Source organism: Tenrec ecaudatus, chromosome 12 (genome assembly GCF_050624435.1).
Source record: "Tenrec ecaudatus isolate mTenEca1 chromosome 12, mTenEca1.hap1, whole genome shotgun sequence".
NCBI lineage: Eukaryota > Metazoa > Chordata > Mammalia > Afrosoricida > Tenrecidae > Tenrec > Tenrec ecaudatus.
The window spans coordinates 20,328,187-20,343,356 of record NC_134541.1 but is presented as its reverse complement, the minus strand read 5'-3'; positions in this window follow the sequence as shown (position 1 = coordinate 20,343,356).

Sequence of the window (15,170 nt, the reverse complement as noted above, 5' to 3'; positions counted from 1 at the left end):
GCCCTCCAACGGGTCTGAGGGACAGTGAACTGTCCCCCTATTTAAAAAGTTTGAGGGCACCTGAGATGGAGGAAGAGAGTCAATCAGATATAGCAAAGAGAAGTGTCTCTTTGGGTGATTTGGGCCATTAAAATGATCTTTTATCACCCTAGACATAGTCAGTACCCAATAAATATTTGTACAATGTTGAATGAAAGAATCTTAGGTCCATGTTCATTAGATGTTGTATCACACGATGACACATGCTAGATGTTTCCTTGTATTTGAGCCTGTGGTACTTCTGTTGAAAGAATTCTCCATATCTCCATCTGCACTTGCTTACAGTCTTCATACTGCCAAGTGTAGGCTTTTGCTGAACTGGGTTCTAAAGGCAAGCTTGTATTCCTCTAATATCTTTAGTGAAATGCCTGCAGACAGTGGAATAGAGAAATGGCCAATGGCTTTCATGCTTTGTCTCCCTGTTCCATGCCTTGGATCTGAGTGTTCTGTGATCTGAGGCTTGTGTTGTTCAGCTGTCTGAGACCCTCTGTGGTTTTACAGTCCCTGGCTTTGGGGACAGAAGCTAACTTCTGGGTTTTTCTTTAGCTGAAACAGTCTCTGTTCTGTGTTCAGGAATTTTTCCTGCGGTCACCAAAGTCAGGAACATGGAATGGGTGGGAAGGACAGAAGGAAGTCCTGTAATGTAGATGTCAGGGCAGCAGGAGGGGCTCTTGCAAAGTCATCCCGGAAGAGAGAAAGGAAGCTGAGGCAAAGCACCCCATTGCTTTGTAAGTATGTTCCTACATCTCCATGGGGTTTTGACCTGGAGTTGTCTGGGAAATGTCTGGAATGATGGAACTTAGGTTGGGTGAATTCCTGTGTGGAGACCACCTGCAGCTCTTTTACATCTTAGATCAGCAGTTCTCCACCTGTGGATCATGACCCCTCTGGGGATTGAATGACCCTTTCACAAAGGTCGCCTAAGGTCATCTGAAAATACCTGTTTCCAATGGTCTTAGGAACCGAGACACCGCTCCCCTATCTGTCTCCAGGCGGGTCTGCCCACATGCAGATATGCCCCCATACGAGTACATGGCGTGATGACATAATTGTGCCAACCCCATCACATACACCATGTACAAATGCATGTGTATGTGACAGGGTTGGTGCCATAATGTACTTATTCGGACCATTCACACATGTTTAGAGAGCAGCTACTTTGTAGAAAGCAGCTGCTGTGTTGACTGTAGCTGCTCAGTTAAAAGCAGCTACTGCATTGAAAGCAGCAGCATTGGAGGTAAAATGACACTTCAGAAGTATAATTACCGGGTAAATGTAAAATCATGTACTGTAAAATCATCAATGACTACAACAACAAAAAATATATCTGTGCATTGGGAAATTAATCTGGATGCTGATTGGTCTTTTTATATTCCGCTGTGGTTGATGTGAATACTTTTTATATACAGCTGTGGTTGATGTGAATACTTTGTGATAGTAATGGGTATATTAAAAATGAAAAACCCAAAACACAGAGAATGGTAAGTCATAGGAAACTTTAATGAACTGTACTGACTGAACTATGCCATGTATCATCTTTTGTATTATTAAAGCTATTGCTATGTATTATTTTCATTAGCAAACCATTCCAGGACAACGATCGTGTAGAGAAGAACATTAAGGAAAGAAAATACAGGCTGGAGTGCTTCTTCCTTGTGGACTTTGTTGCTTCTGAGCTACATGGACGCTTGTTTACCTTCAAGTCCTCAAGACCCCAGATGCTATATATTTTGATAACCTGGCACCATCAGCTTTCTTCACCACATTTGCTTATGTGCAGATTTGTCTTCAGTGATCATATCGGGAGGTGGGTACATAGTGATATGATTTTTTTTGTTCTTTGATACCCAATACCTGATCCCTTCAATACTTCATGGTCACACAGGCTGGTGTGGGCTTTGTTAGTTCTGAGCTAGATGGCCGCTTATTTACCTGCAAACTTTTAAGACCCAAGACACTATATCTTTTGATAGCTAGGCACCATCAGCTTTCTTCACCACATTTGCTTATGCACACATTTGTCTTCAGTGATGGTGTTGGGAAGGCGTGCATCATGGAATGCCAATTTAATAGAACAAAGTGTTCTTGCATTGGGGAAGTACTTAAGTGGAGGTCCAATGTCCATCTGCTGCCTTAATACTAAACCTATAAATATATGCATGCAGATCTATTTCCCCATCATCCTATGTAAATATATTTACATATGTACATACCTATATTTAGACCTCTATAAATGCCCTTTGCCTCCTAGTTCTTTCCTCTATTTCCTTTTACTTTCCTCTTGTCCCACTATCATGCTCAGCTTTCATTTGGGTTTCAGCAATTTCTCTTGGTTACATTGTCCTTGCTGAATCCCTTCCAGGCCTCTCACACCCTCTTTACCACTAATTTTGGATCATTTGTTGTTCCCTTGTCCTTGGGTTGGTCAACACCACCTCCCCCTCTCCCATGTCCCCCTGGAGCCATCTGTCCCATTGTTTTCTCCTCCAGACTGTTAATCCAGCCTCTCTTATCTAGATAGACCTGTAGAGATAATCACACACACACACACACACACACACACACACACACACACACACACACACACACACACCAAAGCATAGCAAGACAAAGTGACAAAAGAGAACACAATGATGACAACAAAGTAAACCAAGACCAAAATAAGTAAATAATAAAAAACAGTTCAAGGTCTGTTTGTTGACCTCTAGTAGTGTCCTCAAAGAACAAAAATCATATCATTGTAAATGAGGGGGAGTGCAGAGTGGAAACCCAAAGCCCATGTGTAGGTAATGGGACACCCCCTTACAGAAGAGTCGTGGGGAGGAGATGAGCCAGTAAAGGTGAAGTGTAACAATGATGAAACATACAAGTTTCCTCTAATTTTTTAATGTTTCCTCACCCCCCCCATGATCATGATCCCAATTCTACCTTACAAATATGACTAGACCAGAAGATGTACACTGGTACAGATAGGAACTGGAAACACAGGGAAGCCAGGACAGATGATCCATTCAGGACCAGTGTTGAGAGTGGCTATACTAGAGGGTGGAAGGAAGGTGGGGTAGAAAGGGAGAACTGATTATAAGGATCTACATATAACCTCCTCCCTGGGGGATAGACAACAGAAAAGTGGGTGAAGGGAGACATTGGACAGTGTAAGACATGACAAAATAATAATTTATAAATTATCAGGGGTTCATGAGAGGGGGGACAGCAGGGAGGGAGGGGAAAATGAGCTGATACCAAGGGCTTAAGTGGAGAGTAAATATTTTGAGAATGATGAGGGCAACGAATGTACAAATGTATGTATGGATTGTGATAAGAGTTGTATGAGCCCCCAATAAAATGAGTTAAAAAAGAAAAGAAAATATTAGCAAGGATATATATATATTTTAATTTATTTTAACAATTTATTGGGGCTCATACAATTCTTTTCACAGTTCATACATATACATACATCAATTGTATAAAGCACATCTGTACAGTCTTTGCCCTAATCATTTTTTTCTTTTCTTCTTTTACATTTTATTAGGGACTCATACAACTCTTACCACAATCCATACATATACATACATCAATTGTATAAAGCACATCCATACATTCCCTGCCCCAATCATTCTCAAGGCATTTGCTCTCCACTTAAGCCCCTTGCATCAGGTCCTCTTTTTTTTTCCCCCTCCCTCCCCATTCCCCCCTCCCTCATGTGCCCTTGGTAATTTATACATCGTTATTTTGTCATATCTTGCCCTATCCGGAGTCTCCCTTCCCCCCTTCTCTGCTGTCCCTCTCCCAGGGAAGAGGTCACATGTGGATCCTTGTAATCAGTTCCCCCTTTCCAACCCACTCACCCTCCACTCTCCCAGCATCGTCCCTCACACCCTTAGCAAGGATATTTTACAGTATGGTTTTATTATAATAATTAGAGCAGGAATTGAGAAACTGCATTGTGTTATTTGTTGTGAAGTTCTATCAACTGAATCTATGAAGCTGACCAAACTAAAATGCCATTTTGATAGCAAGCATCTGAGCTTTGCCGGCAAAGATACCAACTATTTTAGAAGCAAAGCTGATGGGCTCAAGAAAGCCAGACTTGACACTGGTGGCAAATACCACAAACAAAACGTAGCAGCCATTGAAGCTTCTTATTTGGTGGCACTCAGAATCGTCAGAGCTATGAAACCTCACACCATTGCTGAGGATTTACTGTTGCCAGCGGCCAACATTGTTCGAGTTATGATCAGAGATGGATTTGTTATGAAAGTGAGTGCAATTTCCTTATCTAATGATACTGTCCACAGAGTAGATGAAATGTCTGCTGATATTATTGATCAGGTAATCCAGGAAATTAAATCTGCTTCCCTTCCAATATTTAACATCCAGGTTGATGAATCAACAGACATTGCAAACTGTTCAGTTACTGGTTTATGTGAGGTATATTAATGATGGTGCCTTTAAAGATGAGTTTCTTTTTTGCAAACCTCTTGAAATGGCAACTACTGCATGTGATGTATTTGAAACAGTTGGTTCATTTCTGAAAGAGCATAAGATCTCTTGGAAAAAGGTTTGTGGTGTTTGCACAGATGGTGCTCCAGCTATGCTTGGATGTCAATCTGGATTTCAACATTTGGTACTGAATAAGTCACCAAAAGTCATCAGAACTCACTGTATGATTCATCAGCAAATATTAGCAATGAAGATGCTGCCACAAGAGTTATAAGAGGTAATGGAAAGCGCCATAAGTTCTGTCCATTTTGTAAAGGTGAGCACTTTAAACAGTCGACTATTATCGCAACTGTGCAATGACTTGGATGCACTGAATAATGCTCTGCTATTTCACACTGGAGTGAGATGGTTGTCCAGAGGAAAAGTTTTACAATGTGTTTTTGAGCTTTGTGATGAACTCAAAACATTTTTTAATCAGAAAGCAAGACCATAGTGTGAAGTACTTTTCAGTGATAAAAGTGAACTTCAGAAAATAGCTTACTTGGTTGATATCTTTGCCATCTTGAATGAGTTAAATTGATCACTGCAAGGACCAAATGAAACATGCCTCAATTTGTCTGAAAAGATCTGATCATTCCGAATGAAACTTTAGCTTTGGCAAAAAAAAAAATTGTATGAAAATAAAATTTACATGTTGCCTACCTTAGCTGCTTACTTTGAGGAACATGACATTAAACCAGATGAAAGAATTACGATGATAGTTTCTGTGAAAGAACACTTGCACATGCTTGCAGACGAAATTTCATCGTACTTTCCAAATCTACCTGACACCCCATTTGCACCTGCCAGAAGCCCATTCACCTTCAAAGTTGAACATGTCCCTGAGACAGCACAAGAAGATAACATTGAACTTATTAACAGTGATGCAGTGGGAACTGACTCCTCTACAATGCCAGTTACAAAATTCTGGATCAAGTGTTTGCAGTCAGATCTGTTCTGTCTGAGACTGTGTTCCTCCTCCTCCTTCCATTTCCAACACCTATCTTTGTGAAACAGGGTTTTCCAGCTTGTTGGTTATCAAGTCTAAATACAGAAGTAGACTTGTTGTGGAAGATGATCTTCATTGTGCTCTGGCAAGGACTGCCCCGAGAACTTCTGATCTGGTGAGAAAGAAGCTATCTCAACCATTGCACTGACCTTGGCTTTTTATGCATACTATCGCAAAATTTAGCAATGTAGTTTACTGTTGTTATATTAAGACTGTTATCCATGTCACACCATGCTTCAAGACAAAATTTCATTTATTTATCACTAGAAATAAATATTTCATAATATATAATTACATATTATTTTTGTGATTAATCACTATGCTTTAATTATGTTCAATTTGTAACAATGAAAATACATCCTGCATATCAGATATTTACATTATGATTCACAACAGTAGCAAAATGATAGTTATGAAGTAGAAATGAAAATAATTTTATGGTTGGGGTCACCACACATGACGAACTATATTCAAGGGTCGTGGCATTAGGAAGGTTGAGAACCACTGCCTTAGATGCTTGTGACAAATGTCTTCCAAATACCTTCCTGGTAGCGACGCTTACTCTTCACCCTTCCCCGTGCTTTATATCCCAGAAGGATGACCCAGAAGCGCCCTCTGATTCCTGCTGGGACCTTGACTATTGTAGTCACAAGTTGCTCTGCTTCTCTGAGAAGAATCCACAAGAGGAAAATACTACACTTGGGTAGATAAGAGAAGCGGTTTTAGTTGCAAGCAACGGAAATCAATCCTGGAGAGTTGAAGCAGTAAAGGAATTGATTGGTGGGTTATCAGGTAGTTCACAGAGAGAACTTGGAAGGTCGAGAAGGAGACAGGCGCTGGGCGGCAGGGCCCACAGACATTCTGGAAGGAAACGACAGCTGATTACTGCCTGGCTGGCTCCTAATGAGATCTCTGCTGCTGAGGCTGCACGCTCCCCTGTCTCTGCAGGTTCGCGGCAGCTCCTTGGTGTTCAGAATCCCAGAGAGGGCGTCGTTTTGGCAGAGACATTCCGCACCATAGTCATTGGGCAGAGAGAAATGAAAGCTTCTCTCTCCCGTCAGCTGGTTCCCTCAAGTTTGAAACCTACAGAATCAAGAGGTGGTCCTTTCTTCTTTATCTCTGCTCCCCATCCCATTTCCTCCTCCTTTTCCTCAATCCCAGCAGCCACACCTCTGGGGTGACTCCTTCAGGGCTGGGGTTTGGGAAAAGAGGAAAGGGAGAGTTATGGTCCAGAAAAGGTCTCGCTGGGAGGAGATTGTCTTGACCCATGCTCCTGATGCCTGAGCTCGGCACCTCTTCAGAGCTGAATGTTGCTCTCACTGACGGAATCGCTTCCCATTCTGGCTGTCCACCTGGTGGTCCAGCTTTTCTGTGGAAGTCCCATGCCCCTCAAGCCATTCTCTTGGGAGAAATCCAAAGACCCCATGTGATGTGCCCCCAAGCTGTTTAAAACTCCTGTTTCCCCCAAGATTCTAATGAGTAACAGCTCATCCTGTTCTGGCTGTTCCTGGTGGAGGCAAGTCATCCAGCTTACAGGCACAGGGTGGCTGAAGGTCTCACTGCGACACAGAGGTGTTACCCTTGGCATGCTCTGCACAGCGACTGATCGAATGAAGCCCAGTACCACCGACTGAAGTTCCTGGACAGGAGCCAAGGTGGAGAGAGAGAGCCCAGAAGAGGAACAAAGTGGCTCTCTCAGGACCCATTTCTCCTCGAAGGATTCCCAGAAGATTGGAAGCTCCTGTGATGCATCTGCTCCTTCTGACCTTTTCCTAGAAAAAGAACTCAGCCTTTTCATGGCCTTCCACCCTTAAAAATATCTGCTTGGCCAAGGCTGATGGTGCCTCAGACTGGCTAACTGGACCCTGCTTTATTGTATGGTCTGAGCATTTTCCTTCTGTTTCACAGGTCTCATTTGCCGTTTTGAATAGCTACCTGTTCACTTTCCGTGCACCAGCCCGGGGAACCAAGGTTGTTAGAACGACAGTCTGGTACTTGGCTGTGACCTGCCTTGAGGGAGAAGGTTCCCCGCCCCCCGCCCCAGGACTTTCTTCTCCTGCTCCCTCCTGAGCTACTGAAGGCCAAAGGACGGGCAGGGCTGAGGAGAGTCTCACTAGGATTAGAATCGTCATTCTCTTTTCTCGGTGGCGCTAAGTTTTAGGGCCGTTTTCCAAATGTTAAAGGAAGATGAACATGTGACCTACTGGATTGATGTTGCAAGTGCTTAATGCATGGCCCATAGGACCATGTTGGTGATGGAGCCTCTTGTGATCTCTGCCCATAGGACAAGAGCGTTCACCTTTTAGCTAAACATTTGGAGTCACAGATTATATGGAGATAAGTGACAGGAATTTCTTGCGTTTGAAAACAACATTAACATTCCACCTAGAGTCCTTATTGTATTCATCATCATCACTCATTATCTCTTCTTAAATCTCTCTGGACATCCTTTGCAAATTCCTTTAAAAATTTATAAATCATTTTATGGGGGGCTCTATCAGCTCTTCTAACAATCCATACATCAATTGCATGGAGCACATCAGTACTAGTGTCACATCAGTATGATTGTTTTGGGTCTTTTGATTCTTTACCTGATCCTGTCAACACCTCATGATCGCAACAGGCTGGTGTGCTTCTTCCATGTGGGCTTTGTTGCTTCCCTGCTAGGCGGCTGCTTGTTTAACTTCAAGCCTTTAAGAACCCAGATGCAATATCTTTTCTTTGTTATTTTTGTTTGCTTTGAAAAGAATAATTTTATTTGGGGGGGCCTTACAGCTATTATCACAATCCATCCATCAATCCATTGTATCAAGCACCTTTGTACATTTGTTGACATCATCATTTTCAAGATATTTTCTTTCTACTTGAGCCCTTAGTATCGGCTCATTCCCCCCCTCACCCACTACCCCCTCCTTTACGAACCCTTGATAATTAATACATTATTATTTTTTCATGTCTTACACCCACGACTGTCTCCCTTCACCCATGTTTCTGTTGTCTGTCTTCCTGGGAGGGTGGTTATATGTTGATCATTGTGATAATTTCCCCCCCCTTTCCCCCCTTCCCCCGCTCCCCTTCCCCCACTTGATATCACTACTCTCACTATTGGTCCTGAGGTGTTTATCTGTCCTGGATTCCATGTGTTCTGAGTGCTTATCTGTACCAGTGTATATGATCCGATCTAGCCAGGTTTGTAAGGTAGAATTGGGATCATGATAGTGGGGTGGGTGGGGGGGAAGCATTAAAGGACTAGAGGAAAGTTATATGTTTCTTCCGTGTTATACTGCACCCTGACTGGCTCCTCTTTTCCTTTTAATGGGATGTCAGATTGTCTACAGATGGCCTTTGGGTCTCCACTCCAATTTCCCCCTCATTCACATCAATATGGTTTTTGTTCTGGGTCTTTGATGCCTGATATCTGATCCCATTGACACTTCATGACCACTCAGGCTGGTGTGCTTCTTCCATGTGGCCTTTGCTGTTTCACAGCTAGATGGCCGCTTGTTTACCTCAAGCTTTTAAGATCCCAGACACTTCACCTTTTGATAGCCAGGCACCATCAGCTTTCTTCACCACATTTGCTTATGCACCCATTTTGTCTTTAGTGACTAGGTCAGGAAAGTGAGCATCACAGAATGCTGGGTTATTAGAACAAAGTGTTCTTGAGTTGAGGGAGTACTTGAGTAGAGGCCCAATATCCATCTGCTTCCTTAATATGTAACATATAAATATATGTACATAGGGCTATATTCCTATCATTATATATTAATATATTTATATGTGTACATGCTTATATTTATATCTCTATAAATGTCTTTTGCCTCCTAGTTCTTTCCTCTATATACTTTTAATTTCTTCCTGTCCCACTATCATATTAATTCTTCATCTGGCTCAGTAATTCCTCTTGGCTATACTACACTTGATCAACCCCCAACAGGCATTCTATGCCCTCCTTGCCATTGATTTTAGATCACTTGTTGTTCCCTTGTCCCTGGATTTGTTGGCTCCTCTCTCCTTTCCCCCCACCTGCTCCTCTCTCCTGTCCCCCTGTAACTGTTGGTCCCATTGTTTTCAGGATTTAAGAAAAATAATTTTTATTGGGGGCTCATACAACTCTTATCACAATCCATACACATATCCATTGTGTCATTTTTATATTTGTTGCCATCTTCATTTTCAAAACATTTTATTTCTACTTGAGCCCTTGGTATCAGCTCCTCATTCCCCCCTCCCTCCCTCACCCTCCCTTCTTCCCTCCCTCAAGAACCCTTGATAATTTATAAATTATTATTATATTTTCATGTCTTACACTTCCAATGTCTGCCTTAACCCACTTTTCTGTTGTCTGTCCCCCAGGGAGGGGGTTATATGTAGATCATTGTGATCAGTTCCCCCTTTCTTCCCCACCTTCCCCTTCCCCTCCTGGTATTGCTACTCTTATTATTGGCTCCGAGGAGTTTATCTATCCTGGATCCCCTGTATTTTCAGTTCCTATCTGTACCAGTGTATATCCTCTGGTCTACTAGCCAGATTTGTAAGGTGGAATTGGGATCATGATAGTGGGAGGAAGTAAGCATTAAAAACTAGAGGAAAGTTGTATGTTTAATCGGTGCTATACTACACCCTAACTGGCTCATCTCCTCCCCGCAACCCCTCTGTAAGGGAATTTCCAGTTGCTTACAGATGGGCTTTGGGTCTCCACTCCACACTCTCCCTCATTTACAATGATATGATTTTTTGTTCTTTGACACCTGATCCTATCGACACCTCATGACCTCACAGGCTTGTGTGCTTCTTCCATGGGGGCTTTGTTGCTTCTCAGCTAGATGGGCACTTGTTTACTTCAATCCTTTAAGATTCCAGATGCTATATCTTTTGATAACCAGGCACCATCAGCTTTCTTCACCACATTTGCTCATGCACCTGCTTTGTCTTCAGTGATCGTGTCAGGAAGGCGAGCATCATGGAATGCCAGTTTAATAGAATAAAGTGTTCTTGCATTGAGGGCTTCTACTTGAGTAGCGGCCCAATGTCTATCTGCAACCTTAATACTCAACCTATAAATATATGCACACATATCTATTTCCCCATCATTGTAATTATATTTACATATGTACATACCTATATTTAGACCTCTATAAATGCCCTTTGCCTCCTAGTTCTTTCCTCTATTTCTTTTTACTTTCCTCTTGTACTTCAGGATTGTTTTATCTTGCCTATCTTATATAGACTTGAAAAAAAGAAGAAAAAAAGGGCAGGGCTATAAATAGTTCCAAGTCAAGCCCTTTCTCTGAGTCTGAAGTCTATTTTTGGGGTTCTTTGGTGACTTAATGGCTTTGTACCCCTACTGCTCTGTTGTATTCCCTTTATGTTACGTCCTAGTGTATGTGTGTGTGTGAGGGCGGGGGGGGGCGGGCGGGGAAGGAGGGTGGGTGTCAGACCGGGCACAATTCTCAAACTCTATTTCCAGTGCTGTCCCGTGCAGCGCTGTGGGTCAGTGAGGGGGATGCCATGTCCTGTGGTAAGGGCGGACCTATGGTCCTCTCTGTGCTTGGACTGCTCTGAGCAGGAGTGCCATCCTCGGCACTTGGTGGACTAAGATGTGGTTCTTTCTCTCTCCATTCTTTCCTCCCTCCCTCCGTCTTAGTTGCTCCTGTGTGATCAGGGCAGACCTACCACGTTCCCTGGGCTGTATCTTCAGTGCTGTTATTTGTAGTGCAATCTCAGGGTTGTGGAGACTGGGATTCACATGGTCTTGCTAGTCCTTTGGGCTATTTCCTTACATCTCTTGTTTTCTTCACCCCTTTTTGCTCTGGATGGGGAGAGATCATTAGATGCACCTCAGATGGCTGCTCACAAGCTTTGAAGAGTCCAGTAGCTACTCACCAAAGTAGGGTAGACCATTGTGGACAATGTTATGCTAATTAACCTTTGTATCCTCCCTAGACTATGGTTCTGATCCCCCAGACCCAGGTACTGATTCTTTCAAGGTGCTGGGCTGTGGCTAAGAAGTTTTCATAACTTTGTCCATTGCGTTCTCTACTACATGAGGGTAAGTCAGGAAGTATTGGTAGTAGGGTTCCAATTCATAAATGCATGGGTTTATTTCAAACAAAGCATGATCAGTGGATACCTGCAGATAAATTCTCATATTAATATACTTGCCTTAGTCTTATTAGGGTACTTTTCAAAATGAGGTCCAATCAAAACAGTGGTTCCTGAGGGCATATGCTGGGCTGCTCATTAACATTCATGACAGAGTGGTTAGCGCTGAAAGTAATGGTGGCAGTCTGAGTCTTAAAACATTTGATTGTGAATGGGTTTACAGGGCGGATCATCAGTTTTACATTGAACAATCCATATACATTTGAATGTGTACATTTTCTCCCATCCATTGCAATTTCCTCACTGTATTCATGGGGATTGTGTTGTTAGGGATCCCTAAAGGGTAATCTGGATAGATTTTATCCAAGGGCACAGGACAATCATGGAGATTTGCTATGAAAAATGAGTTTTTAAAAAAATTGAAACGGCATCGGTGAGTAAAAGGCCAGGCAAGTTGCACCACCCTCTTTAAAAAACATATATCGATTCCCCGTTTGTTTATTTCTATTTGTGTATTGCACTCAATTTTCTACTTCATCCCCCCTTTTCTTGCTAATATGTAAGAAGTCCTTAAATAGTAAGGTTATTAACCCTTTGTCTGGCATGCACATCGCAAGTAATTTTCTCATTTATCCTTTGGTTTCCAATTTTCTTCCAAATGTATCTTGACATATTGAAATATTACATTTTTTATAGCATTAGATCAATATTTTACTTGTTATTTTTCTTCCTTTGGTATTACGATTAGATCTCAGACTTATATAAATCTCTACCTATATTTTCTTTTTAACACCTAAATAGTTATGTTTCCTACATTTAAATCTTTAAGACATCAAGGATGCATTTTGGTATGTAATTGGTATGAGACTGAACTTTCTCTTTTCCTATAGTGAAATAACTTGAGTAATGCTTATTAAACCCAGTTCTTTCCTATTGATTTAAAATGCTCCATTATCATACGCTAAATATTTACACTTAAGGCATTTTACTGTGCTTATTGATCTGCCTGTCTAATCTTGTACCGTACCCAAGTGGTTTTATAATAGAAACTTTATATACTGTTTTGCTTTTTGGCAATATTTCCTTTCTCCAATTACCCTTCCTTCTTGAAATGTTGTAGTGACTTCTTTCAGGTGCCCATTGCAGCAGTTAAACTTGAGACTAGCTTTTGGAATTAAATCAACAGCTTGAAATTTAAAATTGATTTGGGATAATTCATATATATTTATACGATTGAGGCTTGCCACTCAGAAACATTGTATATCTTGTTGTTAATCACAAGGTCAGTCGACACCTTGAACCTACTAACTTTTCCAGGGATGAAAGATGAGACTTTCTGCTTCTCTAACAATGTACAGTCTTGGAAGCGCAAATGGTAGGTAGCCAGGATAGGGATGGAGGGCTGTGTTCCTCCCAGGCCTGCACAGGCCCCCATGAAGGAGGTTGGGAAGGAATCAGGCAAGCATTAGCTACCCATGCACAATACCTTCCATCACACCTCTCCAGCCAGTGGTTTAAAATACTCTGGCAGAGGGAAGGTGGGCTCTTTGACCTCAACTCCTGGTCAGTGGCAGGCCGGAGAGTGTGTTAGTCTGGGTACTTTAAAGAAACAAATCCACAGAAACTCATTTAGAAGAGAGAGTTTTATATAAAGGTTAAGTGTGCATCAAGAAAACACCCTAACCCAGTGCTGCCCAAGCCCACAAGTCCAACATTAACCCATTAGCCCATATGTCCGACACCAATCCACAAAGTCCTCCTCCATCTCACAAAACACACGCAATGACGCCGACTGCAGGAGGGACGCCGAATCAGTGAACGTGTAAGCATCTCAGTGCTGGCAGGAGTTTCCACACGGCTGGTCCAGCACCCAGGACTGCATCGGGTTAGGTCCATGTGGCTTCTCCTCAGGGATATCTTGCAGGAAGTGAGCCTTGCCAGCTAAAGCAGGGAACTGGCTAAGGCAGCTGCACCCTGGACCAACCATCAGAGAGCAAGAGACCCGAGAACTAGAAAGGTGAGGCTCACTGAGCCATTTATCCCTCCGCCCTTCAATTAACCCACCTGTGTTTATCGGCCAGGTTGGCACAATAAACTAACTAGCTCAGAGAGGATTCGTTCCTCTCTTTTACCCTGCTCCTGCGCACCCTCGACTGTGCGGTGGTCTGTCTCAGTTCACCACGTGTTTGTGTGCAGCCCCACGAGGTTGCTTGTGCGTAGTTGTGAGCCCCAGCACAGCTTACTCAAGGTTTGGCATGCTACCTTGAAATAGCTTGTACTCTTCTGGGACTGCAAAACAGGAAACTTCTCCTGTGCTTCATAAAACTCACTTGGATTACGAACCAGGCTTCGGCTGAATTCCTTCTCGTGGGAAGCCAAGAACCCAGATATTACCCTCCTGAGAAACCTAACGCCAAGGGCGGCTTTATTCTGTTTTACATGGTTGCTACGAATTGGAATTGACTTGATAGGAGTGGGTTTGGCTTGGATTAGGGAGAACAGGATCGTATTTAATGACCTCAGTACAATTTTGGTGTTTTTCTCGTAAAGATTGTATTTGTTCTTAGGGAAATTTACTCTCCGATATTTCATATTTTGTATGATTGTGGATGGGATTGCTTCCTCTCTTTTCTCATGGATAGGTTTATACAAAGATCCCTGGTGGCTCAGAGGTTAAGCGCTCAGCTGTAAACCAAACGGTTGGCCATTTAAAGCCAGGGGCCCCTCTGCAGGATGAAGATGCGGCAGTCAGCTCCTGTATAAGGCTGATGTACTCTGCCCTATAGGGTCACGATGAGTTGGAATTGATAGCATTTTTTTTAAATGGGAAGTTACTATACTTGTTTATTATATTTTAAATATTGATTTAGTAACCACCAAACTTACTGAGTGAGCTTAATAAGTTAGGATCATTTACAGCTGATTCTCTGGAGCTTCCTAATCAGAAACTTGCATTATTTTCAGTAACTGTACATATATTTTCCTACTTTTTCTTCTTCTTTCCCCCTTCTTCTCTTTCTCCCATTTTTCTTTCTTCTCCAACTATTATTTCTAAACTAGGAAACAGGTCATAGTTAAATCTTAGTGAACAGCCCTCTGCTCTTGAAAAGCAATACCTTTCTTGCTTTTCACGCATTCATTTTGTTATATTTGATGCTATCATTATTTTGAAACTATAGTAGTATGCAAACATGGCCTAAGGTTGTTTTTTTTTTCTCCCACCCACTTCTGTTTTGGGTATTTCGTTCTGCCCATTTGCAAACAGAGCAGATAATCTCTTGCATGATCTTTCCTGCCCTCTGGAGGAGTTTCGTTACTGTGGTCAGTGGCTGCTCCGTGAAAATTCACATGGATGCCCTGGAAAGCTGCTTGGGGTCTGCTCCTTTCCCGAAGGTCATTCCTTCTCATTGCTTCCTCCCCTTTTCCAGAAATCCCCCCAACACACCTTGCTGAGCCCCCACTGGCTGCAGTCATTCTCTGGGAGCCTGCTTCCTTGCCTACAGCTCGTTGAGTCTCTTCTGGATTTATTTACTTT